The sequence below is a fragment of the Pinus tabuliformis genome, chromosome Q (assembly GCF_031772625.1).
Source record: "Pinus tabuliformis cultivar Carrire ecotype Pingquan chromosome Q, CPIR1, whole genome shotgun sequence".
Classification (NCBI taxonomy): Eukaryota; Viridiplantae; Streptophyta; class Pinopsida; order Pinales; family Pinaceae; genus Pinus; species Pinus tabuliformis.
Window position 1 is genome coordinate 699,728,916 of NC_142296.1, and position 17,774 is coordinate 699,746,689.

The window sequence follows — 17,774 nt, forward strand, 5'->3', positions numbered from 1 at the left end:
CTCTTCCCAAGGTCCGATGACCGACTTGGGAAGTGCAGACTGAATTTCTACATATGCATGTACAACTGTTGCTTCATCAACTATTAAATCTGAATGAACTTCAACAATATTGACTTGCTGCTGATGGGAGTTTATCTCAATGTACTAAACAAAACGATTTTTATGATTTTGTATCTCTTCTTTTTGTAATTTCATCTCAAGCTGCAAAAAATCAATATTCTCCTATGCGTTTTGGAGACAAATTTTAATATTAGAAAGAGAGGTTTTGTTGACCTTAACCATCTCATCAACACTGGAATGTATTAAATTATTCAGTAGTTTCAATACATCATCCATTCGATCCATTTCAAACCAATATAATTAGAGAAATTATGTTATCTTGAACTACAAATTGACCTATGGAATGATAAATAACTGCAACTATTAGATGAGTAGCACGATACCAATATCACCAAGTCATTGTAGCAGACAACGCAATACTGATTTCAATGTAGCAAACAACTCACTGCTTCAATGCACTTACTTCTCAAATTATTCAAACTAATCACACTGTGAAAAACAAGAGCCAATATTCAATAGAGATAACTATCTTGACTTCTTCTGAGTATGATCTTGATGGTTCCTTAAGTTCGCCTGCTAGCTATGGCCATTTCCTCCACAGTATCAAAAGGATTTTGTCTAAATTTGTCTCGGCTTTAAGTTTTTCAAATTCCAGCAGACCGAAGCTATGTGTGTGCTTCCATACCTATATAAATTCATGCTCACAGTCCACGGCTCCAAACCATAGAATGCTCAAGCTAATCTTAGTAGCAGTCGAGCTAGGGTTTGGCTTAGCAACATCCTCGTCGATTACGTTGGCTAGTTTAAAGAGTTTAAAGAAAAATGGGACATAGACATTCACTTGAAAGCTTGTAATTAGTCCCTAGCCAAGGGACACCATCAGTCCCGTGGTGACAAAGAGCGAAAAGGCTTTAAACTAGATCAAGATCTTTATAGGTTACGATCTGCAAGAAGATCTGGCTTATGAAGTCCTATGGGTGGCTTAGCTTTTGGTATTTTAAACTGACTTATCACACTCTGATTTTGAATTGAAAAGCTACTTTTGGTTTTCTTCATTTTTTTGCATTGTAAATTGCTATTTTGAAAAATATCCAAGAGAATTTCATGGTGGAGAATGGCATTATGAAGGAGAATTCGAGTTTAGGCCTTATGAAGATAATGATAACGATGGACGTTGTTGAAGGGCCCCTTTCTACGTGATCATATTATGGCTTTGTGTGACCTGCATGTGCCACCCCTATGGTAGTACATCGTCATCCACTACTCTGAGCGTGAGGCACAGAACATGAAAGACAACCTCGAGACTGTGAAACAGATGCGTAATGATGTGGAGAAAGCCACAGACTTACTGGAATCCCGTCACAATCTCTTACAAAATTACTACAAGGCCCTATGCGTCATGGAATTAAGGTTCCCCATCTCTAGTGAGAAGGAACATGTGCACATTATGACCTTCACCTGGTATGACGCCTTCAAACAAAAGAAGAAGTCCTCGCAAAAGAACATCCACTTGGATAAATCCATTGTGGTCTTCAATTCAGAACTATTCGATGCAGAAAGCAGAGAATAATGGAAGAGGCCAGGTGAATAGGATTATGGAAGAGACGTTAGAAATAGTGTCAGACCCGATTTTAGCGAGAGAGAAGTAACAATGCTTAGTGTAGTTAGAGAGGTAGTGCTAGCATAGCACTTAGGGAGGCATGACTGACAGTAGAGAAAAGCCACAAAATTAGTGGTCACAGAATTGAGCAGAGTATTGGCTGACTGCAAAAATGCTGAGCCAAGTTGGGAAGAGCGTTACTACGTGTAGAAGATTCCTAAACGCACATGTGAGTAGAGATTGCAAGTAGAATTTAGCTGAGAAAACATTCATGAAATGTAGAATTGATGGCAGAACTGACCTGCACAGATAGGCCATAAAATAAGTGACTCAAATATGAGCAAGGTAGGATATCGCCCGCTCTGATACTATGTTAAACACATACATCGAAGACACAAAGTGTGAGTGATAAGCATGAGAGAACATCTATTATTGACAATGATATACATTTATAGTGTGACCCTTGGATTCATATTCCAAGTGGTCTCTTGGACTCCCTTTATTTTTTCAGTGTCCACACCAACCCTTAGAGGATTAAGTGTCCAAAAAAAATGGAGGCCTCACTAATAAAAATTCTTCTATGGATTAGTTGGCAGGCTCTTAGTTAGTGTAAGCTCTTGGCTCAAGCTTAGTCAGTGTAAACTCTTAGCTCAATCTTGGTAAGTGTGAAGCTCTTGGTTAGTTCAAGTTTGGAGCTCTTTCATTATTCTCTCACTCTCTCACTCTTGGTCACTTCAAGTTTACTTGGAGCTCTAGATTCGGAGCAAGGAAGGAAAATCAAGGATGGGGAATGAAGGAAAGCAAGGATCAAGGAAGGAAAAGTAGGATCAAGTAATTTCAATAGGAACACTTGTAAGCAACCTTTTGCATGTGTGATTTCCTAGCTAGTTTGGACATGCATGGTTTTGCATGTTGGGGTATGGTACTCTTACTGTCGGTGGCATAGTTTTTCTGAGTTATGAAAATGGTTTTTAACCTAGCCTTGCCTTTTTATGAATGTCATGGTATGTTGGGATGTTTATCTTGGTTTTGAGCTTCGGTTTTCTGGATGGATTTTGGAATCTGGGGTGAAGGTGGTCTCAAGTTTCATTCCCAAAGGCCTAGGAATCCCTTGACCAGTTTTGGTGGGATACACGGTAAAGTCTGAGGAAGGAGTCCCAGTTTAGGGCCTAGTGATCCAGGATTGGATTGCGGTAAAGCCTCATAGACAAGGAGATTGAACTTCTTCAAGGATAGTGATGGATTCTAGATGGCATTTCAAGTTCCATTCAGTTGTGATCAGAGCACCGGGTTTGGTGTGATCATGGTTTGATGAGGATGGAGGTGGTTGAACCTTTGGATTCCCTTGATTGTTCTCAGATTGATTGTTCTATGATACCCCATATTCATTCCTGGAATATGGCACACAAGTGATTAGCTAAAAGCGATATTTGGTTCAGCCATGTCCACAGTTGGGTGGTACATGGAATTCCCAAACCGAGTCAGATTTTCCTATGATTAATAAAAGTTAAGTTCTCTTACTTTTGAACTTGTTTATATGTAAATTTAGTGGCTGTCATATCTATGATATTTATATGGTTTTATGTTGGTTATGAGCATGGTTATATGACTAGTTCATGTCATGGTTATTTCATGTATTTACTTGTAATTGTTAAATTGATGGATGCAAGACCTAATTGATGATATAATACTTCAATGGAGAAGGTAGTGATCCTTTTGGTTATGCTTAATAAGTTATTTTAGTCATTTATGCTATTTATTGTATCTTAGACCTGTAGGTTGCATTCATGCCAAGTGTTTGACAGAATGTTAGTCCTAAATAGGGATGCTTAGGCCTAGTATTAAGGTTGACTTTTGATTTGTTTATCTTGTCATCATGTCTTCGAGGGATTCTGGAGGTTGTAACAAGTTCTAGGCAAAGGCCGGGATTATGGGCTAGAAAATTGGCTCAAATATTGGGGATGCTGGCACAGGTCTACTCAAAAGAGTCCAAGGATGCTGTCACATAGGCCTGTGAAAGTGACTTTGGGTTCTGTATGCTTTCATGCCTATAGCATGAGAGATACCAAGGCTTAAAAGGCTTAAAACATCAATGGGACTCAAGGACATGATATATAAGTGGTTGACATGTCTCATGAGGGTGTTGTTGTTGATGTGGATGGGTTTGTTTGATATTTTCCATCCATTCCATTGCCTTAAGGTCATCAAGGAGGTTGAATCCCTTATAGTGACCTCTCTCTTCGCATGTCTACCGTGGCTAGTCGGTTTCTTGGGTGGACCTGGGAGGAAGGGGTGTTCTAGATTCATATCCGAGTGTAGTTTCTCTCTCCTTAGGTGAAGGTTCTTGGTCATGCATGCATGTCATTTTCATGTGTGTCTCTTACACATTCATTCCACGTTCTTGTTGCATTACATCATGTTGATCATGGTTGTAGTAAGGTTATCATGAGGATCTTGATGTTGATTTTTTCGAATGTATCGTTAGGAGTATATGACTAGTTACATGATTATATGCAACTAGTTTACATCCTTGTATGTTAGGTTTCATTCTTGGTATGTTTGATTACATTTATTAGTCTTGTAGGTTAGTTGCAATAATTGATTGCTTATGCTCGACTACATGCGTTCATGCATATGTATAGTTGATTAGGAATTGCTTATGCATGTAGATGGTTGCATGTGGAAATGTGTACAATGGAGTAATGGTTGTTGTCATGCATGAGGTCATGGTTTGTGAAGTTGATATGGTCATGCATTGATGACTAGAGTCTAGCTAGAATATTGTCACTATGGTTTGGTACTCATGTGTTATATGTCTATATGTAGTTGTCATGCATGCATGGCCTTGGCTATAGTATGCATGAATAGTAGGTCAGACATGACTTGTGAAGTCATGCTATGAAATTTAGGTCATCATGGTTCTATTGGTTGTTATGATGCTAATGTGTTGGTTGAGATAGAGTAGGAGATGCAGATCATCATAATGAAGTTGCAACATTGGACTTTGGGGTAAGAACAGATCGTATGTTTGGCGTGCAGGTATGAAAGTCAGGGACTGTTATATGCATTAGGTTTATATACATTAGGTTAATGTACATGTCTTTTGATGTTATTGATACATTCATGATATATGTTAGTTGATTAGTGTATCTATATGCACATGTGTTGGATAGTCAAGAATGATAGTAACCTCAGTTGTATGCGTTTCTATTTTTGTTTTATATTAGATAACTTGATGATTATTTATATGTAGTTTATGAGTATGTTATAGGTTAACTTATGGTTATTATATGCTAGTAACTTAATGGTTGGGGTTATTACATTAATATTTTGATGTTATATGTATCACACTAAGTGTGGTTGGACAATGTAGATGGTTATGGTTATGATAGTCAGGTATGAGCCGACATAATTTTAATATGGTGTTGTACTAATCTAGATTGACTTTGCATATGTGCGAACGATAATTGTGTATGATTTATGGTGTAAACATGTTAGCTAGTGATTATTTTGGATATCATGATCCTATTTATGTTTGAGTTGACGTGTTGAGAAGTTATATCATGATAACTAGATCGATTGTGCAGACAATATACCCTCCCTTGAGATACATTAAGGTATGAAGTTGTTTATGTCATCTACCTTGTGCTTGACTGTTTCATTATGACATCTATTTAGTGTTTGAGTGTTCGATGTCTAGTTGATTTATTTAACATGGTATGTTTGAAAGTTGGTTGAATGTTTGATGAATTTCATAATATGAGTATGTGTTCCAATGATCTTGATTTAAGATGATAGTACTAACATATATGTGTTGAGAAAATAGATATGTACTTGAATGTAGTTGACAGTTGTAGCATTATGTCTAATGACTATGAGTTGACTATGGGTTATGACATGATTATTTGTAAAAGTTGATTTCAAATTGATAGATATGATTGTCGTGATGGTTAGAACATGTGGATGGCATGTGTGAACAGTTGCAGGAAACATGCTTGGTACTAGAGTGACAAGGTAACACTTGATGTCTTTTAAAACTAACAGTTGGGTGATGTGACAGTACATAGTAAGCCTCGATTGCAACAAAGTAAAAAGGTAAAAGGAAGGAATTGGGACAAAATTCCTTTGGCTATGCTTGGAAACACTATTTCGAAACAAATGAGTGCTTTGCATACACGAAGTCTTCTTAACCTTAACCTTTTTTGAAATTTTGTGGATATGTGCTAGATTCATGAACATGTACTTAAAAGGTATATTATCTAGTCTCGAGTTACAGGTGGATCTGTCAAAGGATTGGAGTCCCTTGAGAGATGATGTGGATGTGTTCAGTTGTAATAAATGTGCTTGGCACAACAAGATGAGGTAATCGGTGTATTGTTATGTTTATTATGTGCTAACAATTATGTGTTAATGACAACATGATGCAGGGAGTTTCATGGCAAGAGAGGTTTCCATGAAATCTCGAGAAAGGATCAAGTCTATTTTTCCTTGGGAACCATGGGGATTGAGTCATGGTGTCTATTTTTAGTTTGGTTCTTTTGGTATTTTGCGATTGTTGCACCTGATTTGAAATTTTACATGTGTTTGGTGCATAGATATGCCACTTTGTTGTAGTGTCGCATCATTATTGGTTTTCATGGTTTTCTTCTTGTTTGTTTCTTGGCTTGCCTTTTATGTTTTGATTGTTGGGAATTGGTTTTGGGAAGAGGATGAGTTGATGGAGCTTAGGGAAAGTTGTGTGGTACCTGACAGGTGATGTAAGACTCATATGAAGCTCGATGCATGAGTAACCACAACGGAAGGTAAGACTATGACAGTCAGTTGGATTGGTTGGGTCCATAGTGGCACTACAAGAAAAATAGCCATTGGTGAGGGTCATGCCTGTGATGAACCTTTAAGGTCCATCACCAATGTCGCATATGGTGACGGTCTTTAAAAAGACGTTGTTTTAAGTGTATATAATGATGGTCCTTTAAGATTTGTGACCAACGTCATTTTCAATGACACTTTTGGTGAGGGTCGTTAAAGGCCCATCACTAATTCTCTCTTTGGTGACAATTTTGGTGAGGGTCATTAAAGGCCTATCACTAATTCTCTCTTTGGTGACACTTCTAGTGACGATCTTTTATTGACCATCACCAATGATATTTTTGGTTACTTTTGGTGGCGGGCAATAAATGTTCGTCATCATTGATCATTCCAATGAGTTTTTTATGACGCTTCATGCCTATGACGGACCTTTAAAGTCCATCACCAATGTCCCATATGGTGACGGTCTTTAAAAAATCGTTGTTGTAAATGTATATACTGATGGTCCTTTAAGGTTTATCACCAAAGCCATTTTGATTCACACTTTTGGTGAGGGTTGTTAAAGGTCGTCACTAATTCTCTCTTTGGTGACACTTTTGGTGAGGGTTGTTAAAGGCCCATCACTAATTCTCTTTTTGGTTACACTTCTAGTGATGATCTTTTATTGACCATCACCAATGCTATTTTTGGTTACTTTTGGTGACAGTTAAAAAATGTTCGTCATCATTGATCATTCCAATGAGTTTTTGATGATGCTATGTACCTGTTACTATATTTCTTGTCAAAAGATAATGATTTGAAGACCATTGTTGTGGAGTCTTTTTCATTATGTGTCCAAGGTCATAGTGGTCATAATAGAGAGTCAATTTGTTAAGAAGTAATTGGTGTGTATCATCTCCCTCAAGGCATAAGAATATAGTTTTCCTATGATTCAACACATGATTCATCTCCATTAGGTCTATTATCTAGCAAATTTCCTTTAAATAAAGTTCTACTTATGTGTGTAGGAACTATATTGTTTAATACATAATCAAGCTCTGTCAATTCTATTAACGAGAGAAACCTATCACTCCTCAACACTCATGGAACACCTTAACATGCTTTTGAACAATACATTAACATTCCTTGGCACCTCACATGTCTTGGAACATCTTTGTACCTGGAACATATTTGTACCTAGAACATCTTTCCATGAGTAGGACGCGCAAGCACATGTTGGCATGCCCTAGCATAGCATAGCACTCCCTATCATGTGTTGGCATGCCCTGTAGTCCCTAGCATGCCTTGGAACACCTTGGCATAATATTTCATTGTCAAACATTAGCACTTGGCACACATTGGCACTTAGCATGTATTGGAACATATTATTAGTGGGCATAGCATACCCCTTTTGAAAAAGATAAAGTCTTGACTTATTAACCCTCTTATGTGTTCATTTCCTTGCATTTTAGCTTGGTTATTCCTTTTTTTCCTTGAAACTCCTTGACGCATATTGGCATACTCTGGCACCATGCACATCCTAGCATGTCTTAGCACCTGGCATGCCTTGGCACTATTTGGCACATGTTAGCACACCCCAGAACTACCTAGCACACTCTAGCACTTCTTGACATTCCATGATATTCCTTGGAATGCCTTACCCTTGCTTACAATACCTTGTCACTCCCTCCTTGGCATCATAGCTAGCACTCATTGACACTCCCCAACACACCCTCATATTCATTCAATTCAATGCATTTTTACCTAGTGCTCCCCTGTGTTGTCCTAGTAGTCCCTAACACTCCTCAGCATGCATTGGCACTCTCTAGCACACCTTAGCACTATTCTATATGCTTTTCCACTTCATAGCATGCATCACACTCCCTGATGCACATTAGCACTTGGAATGTGTTGGAACTTGGCAAGTCTTAGCATGTTTGGCATGTGTTGAGATGACTTGGTATGCTTTGTCATGGTTTAATTTTAAAGTTATTTGAGATAAATTATTGGAAACTAGATGAAAAGAAATGGAGGAAGATTTGGCACTTAGAATGCATTGACACTTGGTACTTGGCACCTATTGGCACCTAGTGTTGGTGTGCCTAGCATTCCCCTCATGGAAAAGGTAAATTGATGACTTATTAACCCTATTATGTGCTCATTTCTTTGTCGTTTAACTTTTTCATCTGTTTTGTTTCCTTGACAGTCCTTGGCATGCCTTTTCACACCAACATCTTGGCATGCCTTATCACTTGGCACATCTTATCTTGTTTGACATGTATTCGTACTATCTGGCACATGTTAGCATGCCCTAACATTCCCTAACACACCTTGGCAGTCATGACCTAACAACTAGCATTACATTTTTCCATGAATTGGGAACCTTACATTTACTAAAACACCTTGGCAGTCCCTAGTTGTCATTCCCTCTGTTATCCTCAACAATGTCACAGTCTGATGAGGAGATTGACAGAAGTAACCACAAACCGACCTTTTAGTTTGGTAGCTAGCCGTACCAAACCAGAGAGGGCACTCTCTATGAAATCACAACCAAGGGATGACTAGAATGTAAAGGATTTTAGGCTAGATAGCTAGGCTTAGGTGGGTTATGGAAAATTTAGGGTTTTGTTCTTGGATAAGGGAGAAAAATCAGGTAGCTAGGTTAGTAGATCAAATGGTTACAACAACAAAGATATAAAGAAGCAAGGTAGCATTAATTTTGTGATGGATCTTAGGGTTTGTCGGTGTAGTGTAGTGTTTATAAGAAGCAAAAGGTCTTAATGAGCATGAAACATGAATTGATTAAGCAAGAAAGAAAGTAAAAAATAATGGTTTTTCCATCAAAACAGAGCTTTATGCAAATAATTTTGTTTATAAACTGTAAGGAAAACCATTGAAGAATTGATGAATGGAAAGAGAAGATGAATATCTTTCATATAAAGCTATAACAGAGAAAAAATAACATCACAAACTTACTGCACATGAATTCCTAGATAATAGTTGCAAATTGTGTCCTTTGATTTCTAGAAAATGTCCAAGTACAATCTACAATAGTTCTCTCCTCTGAAATCCAACCTGTGTTATCTCTCCCACCTGCAAAATATGGATAAAAATTAGTGAAATGACAATATTAATTAATAAAACCATCACTTCCAACCGCTGTGCCCCCCTGTGGATCTATCGTGTCCCCAAAAAGTGAGTTTGTGAGAAAGGTCAAACTCATTCTGCCTTACTCTCCTTGACGAGTATTACGAGATATATGATCTTACATTACTTTTTTGATCACTTGGAGCCTACATGTGATTCATATATCTCTAGTATTTTCCCAATAACTAGCACTGGAGAATGGTTAGACCCATATCAACTTTCAGGGTGCATTTCAGCAGTGAATTTCATGGTAATAATTGAAACTTGACTAAAAAATCATGAGTAACCTAAAGAGTGAGAGTAAGAATGCCATAACGGCACTTACCTATAGGTGAGACATGAAAGCAGTAATAATTAATTAGCTGATTGTATTATATATGTGATTATACAAAGAGAAGCTAAGCAACTTATTCTTTCTATCACGCTTTTTAGGTGAATTGAAAGGAACGCAACCCACCAATGCTACTACACGAAAGAACCCACAACTTGAACCTTTGAATGGTAAGGATGAAAAATGCCACTGATATAAGTAGGTGTTGCATATGACTCTGCATCCATTCTATGTTGTGCCTGCTCATGAATCAATTCAATAGAGATGAATGGATAGGCCAGCTGGTTAGAGATCTTTAAGGCGAAAACACCACCCTTGAGAAACTGATACATAAAGACAAAAACAACATATCCCCACTTCGAGGGGTCGAATCCATGACTCTAGGAATTTTTCCATGAGGTATTCTAACCAAACCCTAATATATATGGAATTTAAAACACTAGTAGAAAATGAGAAATTAGTGACTAGGTGACTAAAAAATTTAGTCACCACAACTTTTTAAAGTGAAATACTACCAAAAATGAGCAATTTTAAGTGACCCAACTAAAAACAACTAACATAAATGACTAATTTAGTCGCAGGTTAAAATATATGAGTAGCTAACAAGTCATAAACTAAAAATGACTAATATGAATAACTAATGTAAACTAAACTATGACTAACTTCTAATAAGGTATTTTTGAGCTACTTACAACTACTTGAGGCTTATTAATAACATTATTCCCCAAAAATAATGGACTGCTTAGGAATATTTGAGTTTATTAATAACATTATTCATAGATTTAAGTATATTTTCCACCTCCTTAAGGGTTAGTTGATATTGCCCTTATCTGTAAACCTCATGTTCTCTTTCCCTCTTTATATGAACATACTTGCTTAGAGAAGTTTTTTTTGCTCTCATATGGTACAAACATTTTTCATAATAATTTTTTTTAATATTTTTATTGACACTCTCAACCAAAATTATCACTCTCTCGACCTTGAACAATATTAAATATATAACATCCTACTCAATAGTAACAACATAAAAATTTAGCAAATTGTGAAAATATAAACTTTGGCTACTCTAAAATCTAAAATCACCCATTAAAATTTAATTTCTCACTATTCTATTGACAAATTATTAAAATCTAATAAATTAATTTCCTGCTACTCTTGAGGTAAGGTGTTCCATGAGTGTGTTTGCGGGAGTAGATAAGAAGCATTTTTTATTGATTCAATTGCAACCATGGAAGACACGGATTTGGATGTTGACACGGTGCAGTCGAAGAAGAGAACATTCAAGAATTTATCCTATAGGGATGTCGATTTGGATTCCCTTTTGGAAATGACCTCTTGAGGTAAGGTGTTCGTTGAGTGTGTTTGTTGGAGTAGAGTAGGGTGTGTTGTCTGTTGATTCAATTGCAGCCATGGGGGACGCAGATGTGGATGTTGGCACAATGCAGACGAAGAAGAGAACGTTCAAGAAGTTCTCCTATAGGGATGTTGATCTGGATGACCTTTTGGACATGACCCTTGAAGAGATCATCAATCTCTTCCACGCTCATGCTTGAAGAAGGTTTCATCGAGGTTTGAAGAGGAAACCAATGGCCTTGATCAAGAAGCTTCGTAAGGGGAAACGAGAAGCTCCTGCAGGTGAGAAACCACAGCTAGTTATAACCCACCTCCGTAACATGATAATTGTTCTTGAGATGATTGGTAGAATTATTGGTGTTTACAATGGGAAGACATTCAATCAGGTCAAAATCAAGCCTGAGATGATTGGCCATTATATGGAAGGGTTTTCTATTTCGTATAAGCCATTCAAGAATGGGAGACCTGGTATTGGTGCTACACACTCCTCTAGGTTTATTCCTCTGAAGTAGACCATCTTAGGTCATTTGATATGATGGATATGTAGTGGGGTATTCTTAACTTTTTCTGACTTACAAGTATAGGCACAGATAACTGGTTGCATATTTACATTAGTAAATCCTTTCACAATGCTTAAATGAATTTTTGAAGAGTAATTTTGGGTGTACTTTTATGTTTAATTAGATAATGCACTATATTTATATTGTATAAGTTGAACTATTTGGTTATTTTTATGAAACTTCCGTCAACAAAAAAAAAATTATGGTTCCATAGACTATTTTTAGTTAGCTTGTAAACGTTAAAATATCATTTCATTTCCTTATTCCTTCCTTATTAAACTTCTTCCTTACCAGGTTGGGAGAGGGCTTAAATCCAATAACACTCACTGTAAATAAACTCTATTTCGTACTAGGCTTCCGGGCAGACTTAATATTGTAGTCCCTTCCTGGTTTGTAGTGCCAAATGCCTCAATTGCATCCTCTACAATAGTTATACAATTATGGAGATGTAGAATGTTGCCCAGGTCAAGAGCGTATCATAAGAAAACAAGAAATAACCTCCCAACTAGATCCTTTGCCTATAAGTAGCAATACTACTCTCCTCCTTTTCAATTTATTATAGCTTAGACGATTTGACATAGAGCACGTGCCAATTTTTATGAGAGAACATCTCTCTACTTTTGCTCCTGCCTCAGTAAGCTAGTTCGCTCATCTTGGGTATGAAAATCAACATGAGGAATAATTCCCAATTAATTTGGACCTCTCAGAAGTAGATCTTGGGCCTTTCTCTACTACGTACCACTAGGGAATGATCCCATAAATAATTAACAACCCAATACTTGCTAAATTTGATTTTCTTTTGCACCCCTGTATCCCTAAGATGAGTAACTCGATGCTATTTACAGGAGAAGACTAGTTGGTAAGGGAGATACATCCTCTAAATGTATGCAACAATATTTTCTCCCATGTACGCCCTCCACCCAATATCACTTAGGAGATTTTGTCTCTTTCCCACTCAACTTATTGCTGGCCCGAGGGATTCTATATGAAAATAGAAACGTTACATGTCTATATGCAATATCAAATATTGACGTATTGATTTTAGGTCTCTTGTTTAATGCTCTTCCTCTGAGCATAATTTGTTACCCACTACTCTTCTTCCTTAGCAGGTTGGGAGAGGGTTTGATGCTCTTCCTCTACGCATAATCTCTTACCCGCTACTTTTCTTCCTTACCAGGTTGGGAGAGGATTCTATGCTCTTCCTTTGCGCATAATCTCTTACCCACTACTCTTCTTCCTTACAAGGTTGGGAGAGGGTTCAATGCTCTCCCTCTGCGCATAATATCTTAGATTCTTCTATAGAATTCAGGAGGAACTTATCGATCTTGACTTGGGTTCTAGATTGGGTTGTAGAATCCATTTGTTCATGATGTACAAAGGTTTGAGACCCCAGAAGGAAAATAAGTCGAGAAGGGCAGTGTTAATAACCAGGAGAGTGCAATTTTTTAGAACAAATCATATCGATCTGGTGAATATAGACATACATCTCAGCAAGATATGCAAGGTATGGATGAAATCACAAACCGAGAATCCAAAGGAGGAGTAGGAAATTAGAAACAAAAAAAACTAAATATCACAAGTATTATTGCCCAGGACACATAGAGTGCCCTATCATCAAGATAATAGATATTCACATCCATATTCCCAATGCAAAATTGTCATCCTCATCAACATTAGTTTCTTATTGCTTTATCTAGAATTCTTGGAGAAGAAATTACCATGTTCATGAAAGATATCATCAAAGGAAAATTCACTCCCTCAAAACAACAATCTCTAGGGCCAGAGCTAGAACTAGAGCCTCAAATTTAGTCTCAAATTCAGAGCAACTTTAGTTGTCACATGAATTGTAAGTTTATTGCATGTTGGTCTCTACATTTTGAGATTTGGAGGACTAGGCCTTAGAAATAAATGGGTTATCTATGAGGTAATATACACACTATTTCAAGCACTTTCATGGATTGTATTTGGGGCAGTAATTTGGACGTGAGAAGAAATTCAAATCTACAACACGTCCATAGTCTCTATATCTCTGGTGGCTTATGAATTTCATTCTGAATACAATATTCTTGATATCTGCAATCTTAAGGTTAATTTCCACAACTCCTAATCCATATAGTATTCACCCTCTTTATGACCTTTTTGCATTGAAAATTTTCCCTACCCACGGATGTTTGCTAGCATTACCCTCAAAGGGACTACAGGAATCACTATTATTGAAGAAACAAAAAAAATTACACAAACCTCTTCTAGATGGTAGCAATCTGAATCCTGGAACTAAGAAAGAATTAATAACCCCTTATGCTACAAAAAGAATTCTATCAAGGGCTACATGGTGATGGTTGAATCTTGTATTGAACAAAGGCTACAGAAATTATTTGCAATTGAAAAATGTTCCTACACGGACACCTGGTGATAGATATAAAAATATGTTTGAACTTTTTAAATCAGACTAGTCTAATGACATAATGGAACACCAACACCCTATACACCTTACATTTCTTCGATGCTTTTGGCCAAATCTTGCACTTACTCCATCCATGGCCATTGCAACACTGTGTGTGATGTATATTGGCCCATTTTTGATACAATGATTTTTTTATTTTACATCTGGAGATCAGAGCTTTCCTTATGAAGGCTCTGTCCTTGTATTGATACTATTTTTAGCAAAATCCATTGAGGGTCTTTGTTCCGATCAGTATAGCTTTCAATGTCAGAGGTTGGGCATGTTGATAAGGTCTACTCTTATCAAAATTTTATACAAAAGGGGTTTAAGATTGTCAAGCTCTACTAGGCAAGCTCGTGGTGTTGGAAAAATTGTAAATTACATGGTTATGGATGCTCAACAAATTTTAAATAAGATGTTTTAGCTTCATTACATCTGGATGATAGCTCTACAGATTGGAGATGCTTTATCAATCATGTTTGGGGTTTTGGGGTTTTGGGCATTTCTATGTTGTCTGGTTTTGTTTACATGGCACTGATAATGGGCAATGTAGCTTGGGGATCCAAAAGAAATAGGAGATATCAGTTCCAATTAATGAAAATGTGTGATCTTCATACAACTAATGACTTTTTGAATTATATGAGGGTTATCAAACTTCAAGCATGGGAAGACCATTTCCAAACACGTGTAGAGTCTTTTAGGAATTTTGAATATGAATGGCTTTGTAAAACTATGTATTCTATTTTGGTGAATAAATTACTCTATGGAGCACACCTTCACTTGTTTCAGTAGTTACATTCACTACATGGAGCATGCCTTCACTTGTTTCAGTAGTGACATTCACTACATGGAGCATGCCTTCACTTGTTTCAGTAGTGACATTTGCTACATGCATTTTTGTAGGAGCAAAACTTATAGCAAGGAAGGTGTTCATTGCAACATCTATTTTCAAAATTCTTCAAGAACCCATTAGGAAATTTCCTCAAGATTCAATATCTATCTTACAAGCAATGGTGTCCTTGGATAAACTTGACAAGTATATGACCAACAAGGATCTTGTTCCTGAGGGAGTCAAAAATTTATCACCAAGCAAAGAGATTGTTGTTGTAGTTGAAAATAGTAATTTCTTTTGGGATGAAGAGAAATCCAAATCCACTCTTCAGAATATCAACCTTGAGGTTCAAAGTGGATCTTTGGTGGAAATTTTTGGCACAGTTGGATCTAGGAAGTCCTCTTCCCTGTCATCCATTCTTGGGGAGATGCCAAAACTTTTTGACATGGTGTAAATACTATCCCTACTATCATATTTAGTTGCATCTCCATCTTCCTCTTTTAGTCTTCCACTACATTAAAAATATGTATTTATAACTTGATAACATTATCAAGATAATTGTTACAAAATTTGTTATAGTTTCCTAGTCAAACTTAGGATAATAGAGAAAACAAGCCAAACTAACCTGCTAGCAAGTCAAACTTGCTTCTTGGTCAGTACAAAATTGTCGTTGTTGTCAAAAAAACATAGCCTAGTTTGTGTGAAGTTTTCCTTTGTTTGAGCCGATGACTTACTCTCTCATCTCAGCCAAGTTTTCACAAAGCTAATTTTTGTAATTATAAGAGCCAAAACATGGGAAGGCTCCTCCTGCCATATAAATGTGAGACTGCAATAGGTACAAACCAAGGACAAATGTATATTGAAAAGAAGAAACTTGTACCCATTAGAAGTTTTGATTTCAAAGGACTCATATGACTAGTTGTTCTTAGTACGCTAAACTTAATTTATTGCAAGATAACCAGATGAAAGAAACAATAGTCAAAAGTAACAGAAATAGTAGTTGACTTGAAAACTGTCACTTCAGAGGTATAATAGACTTGTTTGTTGTTAATTAATGATTCATTGATTCATCAAACATGATTTTTTCTCTTATATTTCTTTCCCTCATTAAGAATAAATAGGTATATTAGATTGAACTCTAGTTCTCACCAATTTTGTTAGAAATCACTTAGATCTAGGTTCTTTGTCTCTTTAATTGAAGCAAAATAATTTTACTAGAGATGCAGGTTTTGCAATGAAATCCCTTAATACTTGTATAGAAGTTTTAAAACTGACTTTACATTTTGTTTGTTCACAATTTCAACTATTTTTTCATCTCTTCTCAACATTCATTTCCTTTTCCTATCTCTTTTTCCTATCTAAAACTTTATTTTGTTGTACCTCTTACCTTGCAGTTCCTTAGCTGGATTTCTTCCTTCTTGAACTCACAGTTGATTATGGTTTCTTCTCTCTTGCTTTGCGACTTTATTTCTTTACATTTATTTTTATTCCAATCAGAGTTGTCTTCCAAGTTCACTTTAGCATTTGATGGGGGTTTCCTTCAATCCTTCACTTTCTTTGGTTTGCTCGCATAACCCATTCTCCTTTTTCCCTTCTCCTTGCATCTCAAAACCCTTATTTCCCTTGTACAAGACATGTGACCAACTATGGGAGGCTGCGTTGTCAAGTACTTTCTTAGAAAATTTCCAATACTCTACAAGGTCGATTCATACCAAAATTGTGTTAACAAATTTAGGAGTCAAACTCTAAATGACATAGTTTCAAATTTTTCTATGAAAGGATTGAAATTTGAAATTTGTATGCCATGGTTTCATCTTTCAGCCGAGTTTTTCCTTCCACAATTAACATGGTCTGACTTCTAGAACAACTAGTTTATTTTCTTGCAACTAAAAAATAAGAATAGAGAAACCCCTACCATAGTATTATATATTCATAGAGCCAAGCTTTTTAAACATCAATCAAAACAATATTAAAATGAATTGACCATGATATCACTCAAAAGTCTTTCCTAGAAGTTATCAAAAGAAGGAATAATCTAAGGTAACCACAAATCTAATCTTTTAGACTCAATTTCTAGCCAACCTAAGTCCAGAGGGGGCTCTCTCTTTATAATTTAACTTTGTTTTGGTTGGGATTTTAGGCTAGTTCTTAGTGTTCATAAGGTGTTGAATTTGGTTGGGTGGTGGAATTCTAGGAATAGATGGATGGAGCAAGATCTTCAAACCATTGGACTATGGAGTCAATCAAAGAATGGCTTAACTAGACTAGATCACTAAAGGGAGTGTTCACAGGGCAGGCTAGCAAAACAAAAAACAAATCTTAGGTTCAATGGATGAGGTAGTCTTAACCAGGGTGAAATGGAAATGAAGAATCCTTAGACCAGGATCAAGATGAAGAGCAAGGGGTGATCATGAGCAAAGGGCAACTGAGAATCCTTTACTATAGACCGAGGGGGAAACTACAGAAGTAAGGGAGCATTTAATAATTCCCTAACTAAGATATTTTAGTAGAAAACATTAAGAATGTAAATAGTCAAGACAGAGAGAATTAAAGCCAATTCTGAAATATCATTCCTACTTTACCATTTAGATTTCATAGAGACACATACGATTATTAATAAACATAAAGAAAAATGATAATACACATGAGAGATAGAATAC

At 36.6% G+C, this 17,774-nt stretch overlaps 1 pseudogene; it reads left to right on the forward strand.

Moving 5' to 3' along the window:
• Nucleotides 1–11,335: 11,335 nt before the first annotated feature.
• Nucleotides 11,336–11,791, forward strand: LOC149221466 (small ribosomal subunit protein uS19 pseudogene; annotated as a pseudogene).
• The last annotated feature ends 5,983 nt before the right edge of the window (nt 11,792–17,774 follow it).